Source organism: Anomalospiza imberbis, chromosome 2 (assembly GCF_031753505.1).
Source record: "Anomalospiza imberbis isolate Cuckoo-Finch-1a 21T00152 chromosome 2, ASM3175350v1, whole genome shotgun sequence".
Lineage (NCBI taxonomy): Eukaryota > Metazoa > Chordata > Aves > Passeriformes > Viduidae > Anomalospiza > Anomalospiza imberbis.
In genome coordinates, this window is record NC_089682.1 from 50,080,076 (window position 1) to 50,101,507 (window position 21,432).

The following is a 21,432-nucleotide window of genomic DNA, read 5'->3' on the forward strand; positions in this document are numbered from 1 at the left end:
TAAAACAGTCAGCCCTCGTAGCAAGAGGATTTAAATGCCCTGGTCAGGCTGTGGTGTCATGTCAAGGACACGCTGCATGTGAGCAAACTGGAGCTCAGGGACATGGTGTGACAGAGATCAGCTCCAGTCTCTGGGACAGGTGTTGGTGCACTGCAGCAGCTTTGCTCAGGGGGCTCACAAGGAGGGAGTCACTGGGAAGGCAGGAGTACCCAGAACAGTTGCTGGAAATGTTTGCAGGCCCAGAGGTTGTGCTCTCCTGGATAACTCCATATTGAGGGCTGCTCTGGGCTTGGTCGGTGGGCAGCTTGGCTCTGAAGGTGACATCAGGAACCCTGTGACAGCACTAAGTAGAGGCAGGGCATGCAAGCAGCACGTTAAACCCACGTTAACCCAGGCAAACCCACGTGCCATGTAAATGGACAGAAGGCACAAAGTAACAAGCTTCAGTTAAATAATTCCTTGGCAATTTCCCCAAAGAGACAAGGACTATAGTTGACTTGTTCTCACTGCCCCATACCAGGACAATTCATGTCCCCTTCCAGGCCTCTCCGACTCAGAAACACAACCACACATGGATACAGGCACTGCCAAACCTGGGCCTGCATTCACTCTTTCCAAGCAAGACCATTATTTCAGCCTTTCCAACATTGCAATCTTGGCTATCATAGAGGTCATTTCTAAAAAGAAGACAACTCTTCTATCCAAGCCAATATTGACCACAATCCCCTTCTCTTTAGTTTCCTGTCCCTCCATAATTCAGTGCCATTATAGTTACTGAGCATAGACAAACTTCTGTCCCATTAATGGAATAGGATAAAGACATAAGAATCAATATTTTAAAATTCCAGTTGGTAAATCTGCCTGGGTTTTGCTGGCCTTATCTTTCACTGGGAACAACATTTTCAAATCTGAAATGATGTTTAAATCTTCCAATTTTCCAATAAAAATAACCTCCCACAAACGAGTTAATCATAAAAAGGCATATTTCCTTTTATAATTTCTTGTAGAAACACCCCATTAGCATATTGGTGCTATTAGAGTACAATTTCCTGAATCCAAATACTGCTGTGAACTGAGCTGTGGATATTTTTCTTTCTTTTTTTCCCCCCCTTTTTAAATAGAACAGAATATCTGGTATTCTATATGGTCTAATTGCAAGTAAGATCATACTCAAGAAATGAAAGCCTGTGTTCAAGCTGAGATGACAGATAACTGTCAAGACCACTATAGCTTGCTAAGGGATTAGGAGAAAAAACTTCAAAGTGAATTTTTGAATCAAATATTTTGAGCTGGAGCTATGAAAAGGGAATCCAGCTCATTCTAAACACCATCTGTTTGCTGAGTATACTCGCATGTTTTCATTGCTTTATTCCACAAACTGCTATTTACTACATCAAAATGTCTCTTGGTGTGAAGACAACATCTCATAATAAGATGCTTTTTCATTTGGGGCTACTGTTGGTGGGCTATGAAGTAGTATTCGGATTACCAAACTTCTCCAGGATCTGAACAAAGCAAACAAAACAATTAGTGAAACTTTAAAAAACAGTGAAAGTTATGCTCTCTGCTATGAGAACAATGCCTAAAGAGAAATTGCAAAAATACGAATAATTTAGACATTTTTCTCATCATGTGTGATTCCAACTTCATATTATCCCCCATGCATATACTTTCTGGTTTTTGATAATTACAAAGAACTGGCACCACATGTGTTCTCATATGAATGCTAACATTAAAAGTTTCCTACCCCAAACAGTACTTTCTGGTTTTTTTCCTAACTTTTTAATGATGTTTTCTTTTTCTCTTCCCTTTTAAGATTTTACTATCAATGCAAACAGAGATGTTATAGAAAAATTACATACAGAGGCAATACTTAAAAGCTTCAAACAGTAATCAGAGTTGGATTGTACTGTTGAAAGCAGGGATTCATCTGCTTTCTATAAAACACAGCAGGCACAGTGTGCTCCCCTAAATTATAGCATTTAAGGATGGCCTCCTAAATGACTGTCTGTGCCAGCACAATTGTCTGTGCAGCAGAGAACCCCAGACAGCCAGGAAGCTGCTTCCACAGCAGAGCTAAAAATTATACCCTGCCTCAACCCATTTCCACATGGATACTGTTCCCATTTCTGGTGCACCAGCCACAACACAGAAACATTTTGCAGACAATATGGTATTTCTCTCTCCCTGCCAGATTAAGTTGGAACATTTATATTCCCTAAGGTGGTGGGTAAAGGGGAAGTTCCTACAGACAGCATGCTGCCTGTGAACCATGGGTCAAGATTATCTAAGATCTACATTTTGAGACCCTTAGTCAGAAAATGAACCTTTATTCTTTCAGGAAGCCTGTTTTGAAGCCAGCTGAGGTAAGTAACTGTTACTAAGATATATCCTCATGTTCTTGTCAAGAATCTGCTTGTTGCTGTATTAACCATAACTACTTGATTCAAAAGGATAGTTGTGATAAATTAAATGTTTCCTGTGTGAAACTCTTTTTACAGTGACAGCACTTGCACAGCCAAAGAATGATGGAAAGCTTCCTGTCCTCAGGAAGCAAATATATATACATATATCATTGCAAACCTGTGATGTGGTAATTTTACTGCATATAGAACATAACTACTGATGTGTAGTGTAGTCAGTTGAAACATACTGAAAATGAATGATGATGAGGCCAGCAGATAAGCAAAATGTCTTTATGCTGCTATATAATCAGCTTGATCAAGTTCCATTAACACATCAGTGCTGTTTTGGGCTCAGTGCTATTAGCAGATAAAGCACTTAAAAAATTATCCTGACATTTATCTTCTCCAGTTTCATTAACCCATTCTCTGCTCCATTAGAAGTTAATTTATGAATTTAAATTTATTTTCTTGTATCATTACACAAAAGATTGTCTGAGAGGAGCATTGCTTAAGCACTATTTTTGGCTCCTTTGCTTAACACTTATTTTAAAATCAAATTCTTTCAATTATTTATGTTGTACTGGCATTTGTTTGTCATTAGGTCCAATACAGCCAGGACAGTGAAGGTCAATTAATCCAACATTTTCTGATTCCACTGTGGGTCAGCAAAGATATTGACCATTTCAGTGACACCATCCCACTGCCCTTCTCAAAACCAGCCCTCTCTCCCCCTACTCACGTGATTTAGGCATATAGTAACATCAACACAGAACAGCTTGGCCTTAAACAATTCCTGAAATCCTCATGGAAACACATATCCAAAAAGCTACTGACATTGGCTAGACACTACATCTTGGATTCCTGGGAAAATCTAAAGCTTTGTAGCTTTTCTGTTTCAGTACTTGGGAATGAAGCGGAAATATGCTGCTTTTTGGTTAGCCTGTCTGTTTTGGCTTTCCTCTCCTGATTTTTGAGTGGACCAGAGTTTTTCAACTTTTTCACTGCTGACCAAAATGTACTGCACCAAACTGCTCAACCTTCACAGTCAGTCACTTCTCACCAGAGTGCAATCTGTGGCACTCTTGGTCTGATGGATGGGATTTCTCAGCTTTCAGCTTGGCATCTGTTCCCTCAGAATTTAATAAGTCTTTTACTTTCAGAGGAAATAGGCACAGAGTCAGACTAATGTTGAGAGCCTTAGAAAAATCTCATTCTTGGTGTCACCTCTCTTACATTAGTCTTTGAGTCAGATTCTCACCTTGAGTGTACTAGAATACCTTCATTGATTTAAAGGGAGCTGCACTCATTTACACAGCCAAGGACCTGTCTGCCTCTATTTACAAAGCAGTTCCTTGGCCTGTTAGTAGGTATAGAAGCCTTATAATGAGGGTTTAGAGACCAGGTGTCCAACCAAAGTATAATTGCTTCAAAGTAATGAAACGTTACCTTAAGTCGCTATAAATCTGCCGAGCCCGAGCTGATGCTGATCTGACAATTTTGAGTACATCTGAGCATCTCCATGTACACTGCACATGACAGAGATCCCAGGCTGGCTTCCCATGAGTAAAGCCTGTTCTAAACATCACCATAGCCACATGAGAGTGGCACTCATAACAGGCTTGTTAGTGTGCTAAAACATCTGCCTCTCCTCAGAATGAGGCAGCCCGAGTAGGCAGGCTGTGCACTATGCTGTGCAATACAGAATATCCTTGAGACTCAGTTATTCAGAACTGAACTTACCTTTGGTACCTATGTAGTCTCACACTCTCTAAATGCACTTATTATCATTGAACCATAACAGTGTTGCTGTTGCAACATGGAAAGGACAGCAACTAGAAAAAACTTTGCACTAAAGCCTCCTTTAGAAAATAAAAAAACCAAAACAAAACAAAAAAAACACCTACCAAAAAAAACAAACATACAAAAAAAAACCCCAAAAAGCAGAGAATTCCAAACCATTGTCCAGAACTCCCATGTTTAAAGCTAGCCTGGATAACATGGCAACTTCTAGCACCTCATTCCTTTTCTTACTCAGGAGACATTGAAACAAATGAAAACTGAAATCCATATGGGTGCTCAGATACTGTGCTCTTCAGAAAGTGCCCAGCATCCACTGATAAAAAACGCTATGGCTTGGAGATCAGTGCAAGCAAGAGACTGGAACTGGCACTAAGAAAAGCAACCTTTGTGTATTTAACAAAAAGAGATTTGTTCAAGTTTTTGCAAAAAGTTTGTGGCAGAACAAGAAATTCAGGTGGGATCTCTTGAGCTAACATACATTTCTGTAGGACGTCCTTCCTGCCTCTGTATAGCTAGAGGGAAATGTCTGAAAAAAACCACGCATTTTGCACTGCTCTCTAAAATGATTCTGTGTTCTTGTCAGCTGATATATCTTTCTTCATGAAAATCAGCCTCTCATCACCTAACTAGCCCTGCAGCTTTCTCTGCATAGATTGTCATAATTGAGCCTTGACTCCATTTTGCCTTTGAAGATAAGACAGTGTGTTCTTATTGCAGTATCTGTCTAAATTTCCTAATGTGCCAAGCCAGGGGCTGGTCTACGTTTCCTTCTCCTCCTTCTCCCACTTTGTTATTATTTCTCTTACATGAAAATGTCTGAAGGCTGATACAAAACTTAGAGAAGTCCATGGAATGACCCATTGACTTGATAAGAAACTGGATCCAATATACAGCAACAGACAATTTTAGAAGCTATTTAATTTAACTTAATTTGGTAAAAATTTAACCTAATTTAGATTACCTAAACATCAGAACTTAAGGTACTACAAGCCAGTACCCTCCATGTAGCAATATAAGATGGTTCAGGGACTTCACCCCCTCCCACCAAGCCAGCACCATTGAGTTAACTATGACACTGGGAGCAAGGTACTCATGTCAAAATAGCACTGCCCTCAGCCTAATGATTCCCCCAAGAGGCAAGGCTCGTTAGATTGTGCACTGTGCCATACTAATGTGCCATTATCTGGGATACTTCCATGCTTTCAAACCAGTTTATAGAACCAGAAATGCCCTGTGGAGCTAACAGACATGAGTCGTTTCCCCCATTCCTATTAGATATCAGGGTATCAGTCCATCCCTTTGTTAACTGCTGATGAAAAGGTCTGGGACCTGCTGCAGAGCTGGTCAGCTATCTCTGGTCATTATGGCAGAAAAGCAGCCAAACACTCTTGTAGTAAAACCATTTGTGCCTAAATGCCTGATACATTTTTTACACCAAGGCAGCATCTTCTGGTGTGGACAAATTACTTCTTCTCTACCCAAGAAGTTAATCAGTTCAGATATAGATGATTTTGGGGTATCATTTATACATATGTGTCTGTATTTGTGCATATATGTATAGAAAGAAATGTGTTCATATGAAATAAATGGAGGCAATTACAAACTAGCCGTGTTTTGAGGAAATATGTAAAACTAAATTTAACCATTTTTCTTGAGGCTTCTCCTAATATTTTCAATGAAATATCTAAATTTCATAATGAAATAGCAAGATTTCTTGGCATTTAAATGTTTAAAATTATCCACCTAACAAATTTCACAGGTGTAACATACATTAAATAAATACAGGACTACCCTGGGGTACATAAGTGGTCTACATTGCATATACATGGATTCTTTCCAGATTAGAAGTTCTCCTTTTCCTGCCATATAGCCAGCTATTATTCTTCCACTGGGAAAATTATTTATTTATTTTCTGGGAACTCAATCCACAATTTTGCTGACAGTTGTGACTGATGGGGGAAAAATGGCAGAAGAATGCCAGCAGTGTCTTCAAAATCAGCCTAAATCACTCTTACAGAAACATTTTGAAATTCTTCAGTTGTCACTGCTGTCCAGATTCTGGAATGAAACTACCTTATCTGAAAAGCTGAACATATGGAATTTGTCAACATTTGCTCACTGCCTCTGCTGCTGGTTGCACAGCTGATCCAATTCAAACACGTTTTCATTCCTTTAACTGGCTGGCCCTGCTCCTTTCAAGGATGACTCGATCTTACCTCAGCAGCCCCAGTTCTCCCTTTTGAGTGACAACTTCTGATGTTTCAGACTTCAGTGAGCTGCAGAATTTGGTTTAGAAAGCATCTAGTTTCCCTTCCAGTCAATAGGTACCCTTGACATCTTAATCCATGCCTCTCTTGGGGATCTCTTCAGCTTCCAGACAACCTCCTACTTTGTCTTGTTTTGCAGGTTTCAACAATTCACTGGCAATTCACTTGTTCTGTCATTGAGTTCCAGTGCAAGATGCCTTTTCTGTTACGTATGTACAGAAATCTCTTTTAAAATTTCTTTGAAGCTTAACTTCCCTCATTTTAGAAATCCTCATCTTTCTCAGCCAAAGCATTTTCCAAGTTTCCCTTGTCTGCTCCTCTAAGAGAAAAAAGGGAACTACAAAGAATATCTGGATTGTTTTTTGGTTTTGTCTGCAAAAATTCCACCCCACTCAGATATGTTTGTTTTTTTCAGATTTCCCATTTTTTCTGCTATTCATATTGTTACTAATACAGGGAACATAGGCGACTAAAAAACAACTCTGAATTCTGCTTTCTTTCTGGTGTCCCTGAGCATATAAACTTCTCATTTTCATTTGACTTTAATTATTCTTCATATATACCAAATGCCTATTTTCTGGAAAGTTTAGGTGCATTCCTAAACAGGCACTTTTTATGAAGCAGGAATTCTATTCAAGGGTCAGACCTTGCATTTTCTTTCCTTTGCAAATATTAAATATAGAACAGTAGACATTTGAAAATCAAGGTTGTTTGTTTAGCAACAGTTAGACTTTAGTATAATTGCCTAGCTGGTAGAAGTATTTTAAAAAATCACCAGCTGATATTAAGATATAGATATAGATGTATAGATATATAACTTAATCTTATCTAATACTACACTTCAGTAATACCAAGTTACAGCTTTGGCAAAAAGAGGTCTGATTGTTCTTTGTGTCTTTTAAAGTACTGCTGCTGTTTGTTTCTCATTCAAACCTGTCCCCACATATATTTTCATCTTCAGATGGTAACTAGTGGTAATTAACATCACCCTGTTCCATGTTTGCCTTTAAGACAGACACTATGGAGAGAAAGAGGGTTTGAATTAAGATGCCAGGCTGAAATGCAGGCACATGCCCTCTTCTGGGAAGTCTTCCAGAGACACAAAAATATCTGGCAGAGTAATGGGTTACACAGCTGAAAAAACACAGTACGATTCAATAGAGACCTCATTTGCAAAAGCTCAGACTGGCTTTCCTTACAAACTATAGAGCAATGCTGCAGGCTTTCCCCATAGATCCAAGGTGCTTTTAGCCCTCCCTTATTCACAGGCATTCCCCATGGGTATTTTTTAAATTCATTTTTGCTTTCTTGTTTGCAAGAGTTTTCTGTATCTGCTTGTTTACACAGAATAATGTAGCAGTCTCAAAAGCCAGCTCAGAGCAAGATGATGTGGCAGACTACAGAGATATTAACCAAGCTATTTAATCCTATTTGTTAGTAAAGCTGGTCAGTGTGGGTGGAACAATGTTCTGATGTATATTCTTTGTACTTAATCCTGTAGCTTCTGAGAAAGGGGTTAACGAGGAAAATGGCCATCATCCAGATTAAAAAGCAACCAGGGAATTACACTGACTTTTGATACAAAGAAGAAATCAACCTGAAAAGCAATAAATGGGAAATGAGAAGAACTCTAACATGGAGCAAAGATGCCGGAGTGGAAACAGAGGGCCAGACAAAACCTGGTCTGGCAGAGACAGGAGCTGCCAGCCAGCATGGTCACCTCTGCCATGGCCTTACAGAGCAGCCTTCCCATCCATCTCACACAGCAAGGAGCCAGCCACTGGACTGACAATACTGGGTACAACGTGCAGGAGCCCACACCTCAGGGGCCACAGATTAACTGCCAGGGTGCTTTCACAGCAGGTGGATTGTAGAGAGCGGCATCCCCAGCACAAGGGATATGTGAGCAGATGAACCTGCACTCTCAGAATGTCCTCACAACCCACTGGCTGTGGATGGGCTGGGTGGGAGAATATGTACAGCTCTGCAGGGTGAAGGCAAAATTAGCTTATTTTTTTTTTTAGGATTCCTTCAGAAGGATGGTTAGAAATGTATACATGTTTATTATTATTTTGGAAGTGTGCTATTGTGGTTTATTTTTTGTATACCTGATGCTGTCCCATGTGTAAAATTTAGTGATTGGCAGTTAATTATGTCATTAATAAAACAACAAGTTACTTCAACCATTATTTGATTTAAATAGTGTGAACCACAGAGGTGTTTTTTTTATTGTTTTTTTTTTTTTCTTGTCCATAAGACGTCTGGTTTTTAAAAATAACCAATATTGCTCGTATTTTGAGATACAGTCAAGACATTTTTGTATCATTGAGCGCTAGGGCTGGATGAGGTCCCAGAAGACCTCTTGCTTCTGTTAAACATTGCCTGCTTCTGTTAAACATCCCCTTTCAATCTGCTTGATGTTAGACAGGTCTCAGAGAAACTTCTTCCTTCAGAGCCCCTTTCTCTCATGGGTTTGTTCACATCTTTCTTTACTGTACCTGATGACAATCCCTCACTGGCCTGCTCTGACTGTGTCACACCTTTTTTGCCAAAAACCATTTCCAACAGGAGAGCCAGAGGTTTTCCCCTAGAAATCTGTTGCTGAGGCCAAGAGCAGAAGCCAGGGACAACTAGGAGAGACAGAGACTTTTTTTTTTGTCACAATAAGAAATTTCTCATGGATGTGTTAACACATAAATGAAAACAGGAAAGAACAAACAGTAGGAAGATGACTGAGGAAAACAGCAAGAAGATGTAGAAGGAAGTGTATTAGAAAGAAGAGGAATAGCCTGAGTCAGGGGGTGTAGGAGGGACACACAGGAGAATAGCCCTGTGAGCCTTTGGTGGAGCTGAATAGAAATTTGGAAAGCTGGAAAAAGAAAAACAAAGCTCTGCTAAAGGAGAGAGAGTAAGACAGGAAATTAAAAGGAATGACACAAAATACAAAAGGAAAAAAGATGAATAAAGAAAATGGGGAAAAGAGATCAAGGAAGAAGAGAGAAGCAGTGCAATACATGTTCTCCCAAACATCCATTAAAGTAATGGAGAGAGGGTTTAATTTAAATCCCTTTTCTGTGTAGCACATTACTTTAAAATGATAGCCTGTGTTGCTATACAGTGCATAAACATTTTTAATATGTCTACATATAATACTTTTATTTATTCCATTTCAACATTTTAATAAATTAATGAATTCTTCATTTAAAAAATGCTGGAGGGAAAATAAACACACTATTTATGCAGAAAAGAACAAACAACCAAAAATCCTACAAATGTGTGGTTCAAATTTTCTGTAAATCACACCAAGTAATTCTATTTCAATGTATCAGTTTTGCAAAACATTAAAGGATCTTGATTTTTAAAGAATGCCTCCCACATATTCTCTAAAAATCATACTGTTCAGAAGTGTCTAGCTGAGACAGGCAAAGTTAACAATCATGCCTGCAAACAAAAAATCACATTTTTGTCACCCTTTATATCCTCCTCCCTGCCCACACAGACTTCCTGCTGGACTTGGACATGGAGAGGTTTCCATGCTCTAGACAGAGTCCATTTCAGGAATGGTGTCAGCTTCCCCCTCTGATGTAACTTGTTGGAAGCTATTAATCTAATGCCTGTCTTCTGGCAATTTCAAATGTGGACAGGCAGCTATGGATGACTGAAGTTTAATTATGTTTCTAAAAATGTAAATGAACCCAGAGGCTTAGGGAATAGGAATGTGTTTTAATAAGTACCAACATAGGTAAAATAAATAAACCTGTTATTTAGTTGGAAAGGAGAAGGAGCAAGTTTATATTAATTATCTCTTTCTTCTCATTATAATTGAAGGGCAGCTCAACTAAAAAGGCCACTCAAGAAGGACTGTAGACAAAAGCAGCTTCCACAAGGTCACTAGCTACATCTTTTTGGTGTCCTTTGCTAGAGAAACAAAATTCAAGTTAAACTGAAAAAATATAATTTAACCATTTCTTAAAAAAATACATAAAACCATCACCTCTTGCCACAGACATGTACAGCACTAACTTGTTTCCAAAGTTGGTACTAATCTTAGAAAAGTATGCACTCTCTCTTCCTATTAGTAGAATTCCAGTGAACATTCATGAATTTACTATTTACAGTTTCAAAAATATAGGAAGAAAGTAGCATAGTCCCAAGATATGTATGTGTGGGCATATATACTGAAGCTCTAAATTTGCTAGCCCCTGAACAACTCCCTTAACAAACAGCTATATTCTCTACACTTGGAATTTTATTTATTCTTCCTAATGTAACCTGTTTTATTTTATTTTTAAGTACTTGAATCATGTTTACAGGCTGTGGTGATCTATTGTGGTAGCACTACTGCTAAAAGAATTTTGCATTACTATAATCAGTCAAAATTATTTTCCTCTTTTCTGATATGATTCTGTGCAAAGGGAGAAAAACACCATTCCTGAGGCTGCAATGTCAAGGAAACAGTATTTTCTTAGAACAATGTCGTGGAGTACCTTCTTGGATTCTTGATCTCCAGAAGATCCAGGCTCTGCAATCCAGCCAATATGAACTCACCCAGATTTCACTGCATGCAGATTTTTCCCATCTAGAATACTAATCAGTTTACAGTAATGGCAAAAATATATCTTGCTGATGGCACTTATTACCATCCCATCAGATGAGTGTATATTGCTAACTTAATTCCCATTAAATGGGTCACTTTCTTCACTTTTTTTTTTTCCTTCGTAAGAGTTTCCATGTGATAGTAATAAGTACTGCTATTTCTCTTCCAAGGGTATGGACTTTTGACTCCAAGAATTTTGTCCTCTTTGTTCAGCTATTAAAATAGAAGTGTTTCTTTTTTTTTCCTGGAGGTTCCCCAACTTTCTGATAAATCTTGCCTCTCTTTCTGTCCCTTACCTGACTGACACACCCTTAAAGTTACAGTTCTCTCCCAAAAGTCAACCAGTTGATAGATGGAAATGTGTTTGTGATGTTACAAAAGAGAAATATGTCTAAATAGATGTGTGTCATGATCCTCACATGCTGCTCTGGTCTTTTCTAACCCAGTTTGCAAAAACATCCCACTGCTGAGGTCCTGCACATCTTCTCTGTCACACAGTGTCTTTTTACATCCTAGAGAATATTATGGTAATTTTTTCTGCTGTTTTTACGACTTTTGTCTGTCTTTCTGTTCATCAGACTTGCTACAGTGCACTGTATTTGAAAATACAAACCTTGAGCAAGACAAAAGCCATTCCATTGTCTTTTACCGATCTGAGATGGTGGGGTGGTGTTGTCTATTGCAACCCTGACCAGTGTATTGAAGTCCCCATATTTGTTTGTAAGTCAGAGCTTTGAAAACTTTAAGGTTAAGATTCAGATTGGCTCATATTTTAGGCTTCACTCTTGATTCTCTTGATTTGCTTCTCAATGTAGTTTGCAGTTAATTATCTTACAACATGAGCACCTCAGAAATTGCTACCATACTACTAAAGACACTGAAACTCTGAAAAGAGAGTCTTAAAATTCCATACTGACAGCTATTCTTCTATGCTTACTTCCACTCTTCCACTCCACTCTTGGTGTTTGTTTTTTTTTTTTTTGTTTGGTTTTTTGTTTTGTTTTTTTTTGGTTTTTTTTTTGTTTTTGTTTTTTGGTTTTTTTTTTTTTTTTGTTTTTTTGTTTGTTTTGTTTTGTTTTGTTTTGTTTGTTGGGTTTTTTTTTTGGTGCATGGACAGAACAGCTGCCTTTGACAAAAAAAGCTGTTATGGTAATTTTATGGTAATTTTAGTCTAATTTCAGAAACATTCAGTCCTATTCCAATAGCTACATCAGATGTGTCTCTGTCTGTGCAGACGACTCTGTCTACAGTGAGTGCCATGGTGTTGGGCTTCATTCTGAGTAATTCATTCCCCAATGCACTCCACTCCCAAAACAAGGCATGAGACCAAGAAAAAACTATCTTACTCCTCTACAGCTACTGCAGCTGAAGGTGCATCATGCAAGTAAAGAAATATATGCATGACTCAGAGTCCTGCCACCCTTATGAGTCAGTAACTCAAATATTTCCACTGCTATCATGGAGAAAGTCAGCATACCCAACCTCAGATGAAGCTTCTGCTAAACCTTCAAGCATAAGCAAGCCAAATGTTTTATGCTGTAGGAATCTCATTCTTAATTATCCACTAGTTTAAAATGTAGTTCAGTAGGCAGTAGACACTGCTCCACTTATTAAGTGTGACCTTTAGAAGCACATCATCATGTGGTGGGTTGACTTTGGCTGGACACCAGATGACCACCAAAGCTGCTCTATTCACTGGATAGAATCAGCTGGATCAGGGAGGGAAAATATAAAGAAAGATTTGTGGGTTGATGTAAGGATATGGAGAGATCACTCAGCAAAACACTGACAAAATAGACTCAGCTTGGTGAAATTAAATTATTACCAATCAAATCCAAGCAGAATAATGAGAAATCAAACCAAATCTTAAAAAATCTTCCCCACACCTCACATTTCTTCCTAGATTTAACTCCACTTGTGCTGGTTTCTTTTTTCCTCCCCCACAGAGAGGGGACAGAAAATAGGGACCATGGTCAGTTCATTACATTATGCCTGCTAATCTTTCATCCTCAGCAGGAAGACTCCTCACATTCTTCCTCCTGCTGCAGTGTAGGGCCTCTTCTACATGAGGCAGTTGTCCACGGACTTCTCCAACACGAGTTCTTCCTGCAGGTTGCAGTTATTCACAATCTGCTCCAGGGTGGGTCTCTTCCATGGTGTGCAGTCCTTCAGGAACAGGCTGCTCCAGCATAAATCCCCCACAGGTTCATCTTTCCATGGGTCCACAAATCCTGCAAAAGCCTGGTCCAGTGTGGGCTCTTCTCTCCATGGGGCCAGAGGTCCTTTCAAAAGCCTACTCCAGGATGGGTTTCACATGACATCACAGCCTCCTTCAGGTATCCAACTGCTTCCAGCATGGGGTCCCCCATGGGCTGCAGGGGCAGAGCTGCTCCACCGTGGTCTGCACCATGAGCTGCAGGGGAATCTCTGCTCCAGCCACTGCAGCACCTCCTCCCCTTCCTTCTCCTTTGCCCTTGGTGTCTGCAGAGCTGTTTCTGTCACATATTCTCACTGCTTCTCCTGCTGAAATTGTCTTTTCTTTCCCCCCTACTTCTTAAATACATTATCCCAAAGGTGTTACCACCCTTGCTGACGAGCTCAGCCTTGGCCAGTGGTGAGGCAGTCTTGGAGCCCGGTGGCATTGGCTCCATCAGACATGGGGGACACTTCTGGCAGCTTCTCCCAGAATCCACCCCTATATGTCCCCCCAAAATCTTGCCATGTAAACCCATTACACAGCAACATTAGTAAATAATATTGTAAAAATAATTTTTTTAGCAGAATACTCATGAGAAAATTGTAGCAAGTACTAATATTAAAACCAGAGAAAATAATCTAATTTTGACGGCAACAAAGCAAAAGATATAACTGAATGCCCCACAAAAGGAAATAAGATGTTATATAGCACAGTAGCAATACTGGATTTTTCTTTTTCTTACTCTGAAAAAGTAATAGTTAATTTAACATTATCTAAAAGAAAATAGAATTCCTATAAGCTACTCTCAGATAATACCTTCTAGCAAAATAGTTAGAATTAGAGGGCTTTTACTACTCAGTTTTTTCACAGAAGTAATCTAGGAACCAGATTTAGTCCTTCAAGTACACTACAGGACTAACCCTGCAACCCAGAGTACAGCAAGCAAACTCTGTTCACAAAGAATATTGTTCACTTCCCAGGCACACGCACCTTTCAACAGTTGCTGCTAAATATGGTTTACTTTGCTAAGGCTAGGAAGTTACTTTCAGACCTCAGTAACAGAATAGTGAATCTACATTATAAACCTCATTGATGTCCGGAAAAAAAACTGCTTATTTAGCAGATTTCCTTCCTACCTCTTCTTTTTCCTTTCTCTCAAAGGCTTATCTTATTTGCACATCTGAAATGAAACTCATTCTGACCTTGCTAGTGTATACGAGACTTGATCAGCAGCACACATATCCAAAAAGGATTCAAAAGAACTTCAATTAGCAATTATATATTTAGCCTTGTTAATGGCTTACTTAGATGTGTTAGTAACTTTGAGTTTATTCTTGCATTCTTAGCTGGAAAAAAGTATGAAAAACCATTTGACAGATCATGCCTTACACTGCAAACAAATGCACAGATGCAAAAAGTAATCATGCTTGACCTCTATATTGAAGGGATAATAAGTCACCAGATTCTTAAGAACTTCATCCAGAGGAGTCAACTTCTTTCAGAGCAAACGTATTTATATCTATGCAGACATATGTCCTCTTGAACAAATGGGATCACATTTCTAAGCCTTTTAAGTGACTGACTATATGCAATGCTGACTGAAAACCATCAGTCCACAACTCATTTCTCCAGGCCCTGCAAATTAGACTTGGAAAGACTCAGAGAGGTTAAAGGGTGCAATATCATTACCATACTTGGGATCATCCACAGTAAGTGCTGAATAGTGGGTTTCTAGCTGGAAACATACTCCTTCTACACTACCATATACATTAAATGGGCCTTGGACTATTCCATGGCACTAAGGCCAGATGCCAAAATCCAACCTGTCCTGCAAGCAAGATGTTCACATCAAAATAACTTTTTGGGAATATTGCCATATATTAATTCCTTAAATGTTCCTTGGGTTAATGATAGTGTACTTAGAAATGTGGATAAGTGAATTCTATTGCCCAAGACATTTTTTTTTTATAATTTCATATACTGGTAAAAACAGGCACAAAGCCCTCTAGTGCACCTCTATCCCTTATTTGTCATGCCAAAGAACGTGCTCTCCCTCCTACCCCTTCTCCACACAGATGAATTTGAATTTGTCAGGTCCTGACACAGTTCAACCCCAGTAAAAAAGGACCAGCCAGGCACTTGCTCATCCAGTTTAATGACACAGAAAGGGATGCAAATGACAGTGGTAATAGTAATGATAAAATTATTAGAATATACAAAACAGGTTATATCCAATGCAATCCATCCCCACTTTCCAACCAATGCCCAGACAGTTCCCAAGCCATGGTCCCTGGACAGCTTTCAATCCAGTTAATTTATTGAGTATGGCACCAAATTATATAGAATCTCCCTTTGGCCAGTTGGTGTCACCTGTGCTGGCTGTGTCCCCTCCCAGCTCCTCATGCCCCTCCAGCCTGCCCACTGGTGGGGCAGGAAAAGCTCAAAAGTCCCTGATTTGGTGTAAACATTACTTAGCAACAACTAAGTTCATCAGTGTGTTACCAACACTATTAACATACAAAATTAAAAACACAACACCATAATGGCAAAATGGGAATAAAATTAACTCTATAAATAGGAATAAAGTTAACAGACTGCTGCCTCCAGCCCCAGTGATGATGATTCCACCTCCTCTCATTTCACCAGACAAGGGCTCCCTACATGATATGGCCATCACTGACCTCCGATATTCATGTATGAAACCAAGCAGTGAAATACAGAACTTTGTCATCTACAGATGCTCACAAGCTGTCTGTATCTATGAGCTGCAATATAAGAAAAAAAGGCCTATGAAGAGAGTTGAATTGAATACAAAAGGCTGGTTTTCTTTCACCAGTATGCTGTTTACATAAAAATCACAAAGCTTTGGGCTAAGTCAAAACATTCAGAAAAGATGCCATAAGAGCTACTTTTTTAATGCTTTTCTTCCAGCATGGTAAATTTTTTACCAACAAGAAACAAGGATAATGTATTTGAGATGCTTATGATGAAACTTTTTTTTTCCCTGTATTGTTATCTTCTTCTTTCCCAAGCATTAATTGTACTTGGAAAGCATCTTGCCTTCTTAATTGTGAAATTTATCTCACCACAGCATAAGCACACACATAGATTTTTGGAGTGTAGGATTGAAAGCTATGAACACAGACTTTTATTCTTCCAGAAAATTAAACCAAAATTCATTACTAAGACCAAAAAGGCTGTGTTAGACAAGAACCAAGCTTAGAGAGCATGGGAGCCCACAGTGCTGAGTATTTCATCATCCATATTTCAGAGGCCTGCCCTTTATCAACTTGGTAAATAAGTTTAAACCTTATGGTTTAAACCCACTAGTCACTTCCAGAGAGTTGCCAACAGGTTAGAGCAGAAACTGTATTTTCCTGACGTATAGTTTCAGAATACAGAATACAGAATACTATACGTCAGGAAAATACAGAAAACTGTATTTTCCTGACGTATAGTTTCAGAATACAGCATCTTTATGCCGTTAAGCTTTTTTTATTCTCCAGAAATTTTCAAACAATCTATTTTCAAACTATAAGACAGCAAACCTTAGGGGACAGAGCAGGCTAATTGGGATCTAGGAACTCTCCCTCCCTTGAAGAAAAATTGGGGAAAGGTGAGATCTTCACCAGCAGGATTTTATCTTGGTGGTAATAGAAAATCCTTGGTTGATACTAATGCTTCAAAATGTTGGAAAATCTCCAGGAGGAAAATGAGTTTCTGCATTGAACTTCTTACACAATTTGCATATGACTTTTTACCTGCTGATTCAGATAACTTTTGTGTTTACAAACTCCAGAGGGATGCATTCCTCTAACCAGCAGCTGTTAACAGCAAGATTTGCAAAGTTGTCTTCTCCATTTAGCAGCACACCTCTACCACAGCCACTTGTCTGTGGGCCTGATTTCTTGTGTTCATTAATCTTTTTTGTTGTGGCTGGGGTTTTTTTTGTTTGGTTGGGGTTTGTTTTTTTTTTTTTTGTTGGTGGTGGTTTTTTGTTTTGGTTTTGTTTATATTATTTTATTTTTTTGCTAGGCAGAAAATATATGCATTGAAACTCTAGGACTGATATGGTTAAAGTCAGGTTTCCTGACTGTTTCCTGTGTTCTTTCCTTCAGATAATTTCACTACATATTAACTTTTAAATAAACCCATAATTTTCATAGTGTTTTACACAGGGAAGATTGAAACTATAGAGTTAACCTGTTGATTTAACAATGCAAACTTTCAGTTTCTATTTATGCGCAAACTGTATGTTTTGTTTTTTTTTTTTTTTTTGTGGTAGGCTATAACACAGTGTGTTTTTATAAGCCATTATAATGTTAACTACTAGATAATATCTGAAAAAAAAAATAGGTAATTAGCCACAAAGTTGATGAGAATGAAGAAGCTTAAATCGTGTTAAATAGTTTCTGAAATAAAAGAAATTGCATGGAAACAATTAGACAATGCATTAATAAGCAGATGGATTTTCTTTCCACTTTTTCCTTAAGAAGTTTAATGTGTTTGACAATATGTGGAGAAAGCCTTCTTCAGTACATGAACACATGGGTTACTACAGAACTGATACTGAATACTTATAAATGGGACTGTTGTCACATTGCATGAATAGCAGAGGAATCAACCAACAGTAGAAAACATTTCTCTTTGTCCTACACAGTCCACAAGATTGCTTTTTCTACAAGTTTTCTATATGTAGAATTATGCAGTCCACTAAGTTCTACCCTTTTCAGAGACCTAGCTTTGACCTGATGTAAATCTTTGTAGTTTCATTTATTTCAGTGAAACTGCCCAACTTTGTGTGCCAATGGCACCTTAACTGACAATATATATTAATGCTGTTTTCACTGTATTGTATCTGTTTCACAAATTGGTCCAGTAGGTTAGAGAGTAAAAACATTATGCAATGTAACCACAAGAAACACTACCAAACCAGGAACATAGCTCAGAAGTTCTGACATCTGCTTTTAGGTGTTCTAAAGGGGTTCTACAAGACTAATTACTTGTAGAGTATGGGTATGCTGTGCTAAAAGATACTAGAGAATACTCTACATTCCATGTATTATTCTAGTAAAAATTATCTATGTTCTTTTACTAACTCAAAATAAATCATCGAAATTATTGTCCTTTAACTTTGTCCAGAAAATGAAATTAATGTAAAAATTATCTAAAACATCATACTCCAACCAAAATTGTAAGACACGGGCAATAACTGTAGGTTAAAAAAAAAAAGCCAGGAGAAAATAATCATTACATAAAAGGAATCAATACTACAAGAATGAGTTAAAAACTAGTCATGGAAACAGCTCTGGAGTACAGAATATACCCCTTGAGGGGGAACATTGACTCCACTGGAAGATGCTTTTCTCTGTGAATGTCTTCAGCCTTCATTACATGAATGGGTGAGAATGTAGTTGGGACAGCAGTGACGGCAGTTGGCCAGCTCTCAGTACGCTGATGCAACATGTGCTTACTTTTATCAACACACTGAGCCAGAAAAGCCTGTAATATCATCTTGTAGTTCTATTAACCAAGATGTTTAGATGGGCAACAGTTTTTCCTGAGAATTGCTTAAAATTATAAGAACCAATAAGGGAGAAGGAGGGAGCTCAAATACTCTAGGCATTGTTTTGAAAGCATTCAAAGAGAAGATTGCAGATTTGCTTTGATATGACACACTCCCTCACACTTTTGTTTATCAGGGTGTTTAAATGCATTGTTCATGTACTCAAGCCAGGTGGAGTGAAAACCCTAAACCAAAGAGTTTAGTTTACTCCTTGGATGGAAGTTTGCACAATTACTGTAAGTTTAGTTCTCTAACTGAAGCACCACAGCCTTAATTCTCTCCCATGCCCAATATTTAAGCAAAGTTCAGCTTCACAAATTCATCAGATATGAGTGTGCTGGAGTAGGGGAAGGGAATCAAGAAGGGATGTCAAAAGTAAGAATCAGTTTGGGGTTTTTAGCAGGAGATGTCTGAATACAATCCTAAATACTTGGAATTGTCTAATAAGCATCGTTTCAAATAGTATAAGGGTAACATGGGTTAAAGGGTCATTTTGTGTCATTTTTCTCCATTTCATATGCACTTTAGCAATGTGGGTTACAAGCTAAATTGTGCTGACCTTTATCAGAGACAGGATGCAACTGCTGAAGGAGAAGTGACATTGCTGCATGTCATATTTTCATTTGCTGCTGCACTTTCCAGGCTTCCTGATACCACATAACCACACTAATGAGCACATCATCTCAACACACTTACAAATCCCTTTTGAACCATTCTCTCAGTTCCAATTGCAGGGGTGAATGCAAATGCCAATCCCAGACCTCCAGCTGGAAAGCATGCAGGAAATTAGACATGTTTTAATTGAGAAGCCCCTCAACTATGGATCATCAAAATAAGAAAGTCTTCTCCTAATTATATTCCATGCCATAGGGACATTTAACCTTGTGAGACTGCATTGCCATGTCATGACAACATGCTCAGCAGGCTTGACAAATGTCATTGTATGATGTACCCATAGTGGTGCATCAATATAGTCAAGCTGAAAGATGCCCATTTAGGAGTCTTCCAATTTGCTTACAAAGAGAAGGATGAAATTGAAGCCATTCATCCCTTGATTCTTCTTAGGAGCAGTTCTACCACTTTTAAAACTCATGCCAGAGTATGCTGGAAGCAGTTACAGGAGGGGGGAGATAAAGGTGAATTCAAAGTCTATTCACAACAGATAAGAAATATTGACCTACCCTCAGGTAAGAACTCCCTATCATAGCAGCAGTAGATGTGATGCTAATATATTCATTTTCCTCAATAGGCCAATACAAAACTCAACAACCCTGCAATTTCCCCTTCATTTTCTCACTGACAGTCTAGGTCTCCAAGCAGGTACTGTTATTCTCTTTCTTTCCTGCATAATTTTCAGAGGCCATTTTAACACTGCTAAAAATATTGTCTTTTTCTGCTAAGTTATGCTAATCTAATATTTAAATATTTACACCTAATGGTAATTATGTCTCAATCCTCTTATGTAATGACTTCTGATCATCTTCAGCAACTTCACTGCTGTTTCCTGCACACATCTTCTCTCCAGAGCTTTGACTTCAGTTGTGAACAATAATCTGCTGTAAGACTGCAGTGAGGAACGACAGCAGTTACAGTTGGAAAGAAGGAGCCTCTTAACATCAGTTGCTCAGGAAGTTTTGTTTACCATTTTGCCAAGTTTCAGGTGCAAACCCAAACCAACAGGAGTTTTTTATCCAGGTAAACATGTGAAATCTGCTTTCTCTTTCCACCTGGACCTGCATGGACTTACAGTCAGAGGACAAACAGCACAGAGAACACATGGCTTGTCAACTCAGCACCAATTCAAGTGCACTGCAAGTGATACACACAAATGCTGTGGCTGTTGGAAGGTGTTATGGATATTACCTCCCTGTCATGGTTTGACACTGGCGCGATGCCAGCGCCCCCATGAAAATGTATTTTCTAAATAATTGCTGTGAGATGTGATCAGGAACAGAGCAGAGCAGGCCCAAGCTTAGTAACAAAGGAAAGAACTTTATTAAACCACTTCTACTATAAAAACTACAAACACTAAATCCTGGATGAAGACTTTCCAAAACACCCCTCCTCCTCCCACCTAATTTCCAAACAAACTCAACAGTGAGACACCACCCAGGATCCTGATCAAGTTGCCACCCTTCAGATATTCAAATACTCAATCTTTCAAGGGAGAAAGAAACACAATTCTCCCCAGGAAACACAATTGCCACCCTTGTGTTTCCATGTCACATATGGCAACTGCCCGGAGAAAATCTGGCATGGTGACACTCTCCTTTCCATGTCACAGTGCTCTCACCACCGTGCATGGACAGACTGCTCATAGGGCTCCTTTAAGGATGCTTTGCCATGGACCAAAAGAGACAACAGTTCAGTTTCTCATCTTGGGACTACAGTCCCCCCCATTTTCCCCTGGGGCTGAGGGTCCAAGAACAGAGGTCTTCTTCTCCTCTTCTTCTTCCTTGAAGATAGAGGGCTTCTCCACACCTTCTCCAACTCTCCTCTGTTCTCTCTACTCCTCTGCTGGTAATCACTGAAACAAGTCTCTTGGCTCACCAATGCACCCCCCTAAGTGCAGCTCCTGTTAGGAGAATTTGGTTCAGTCT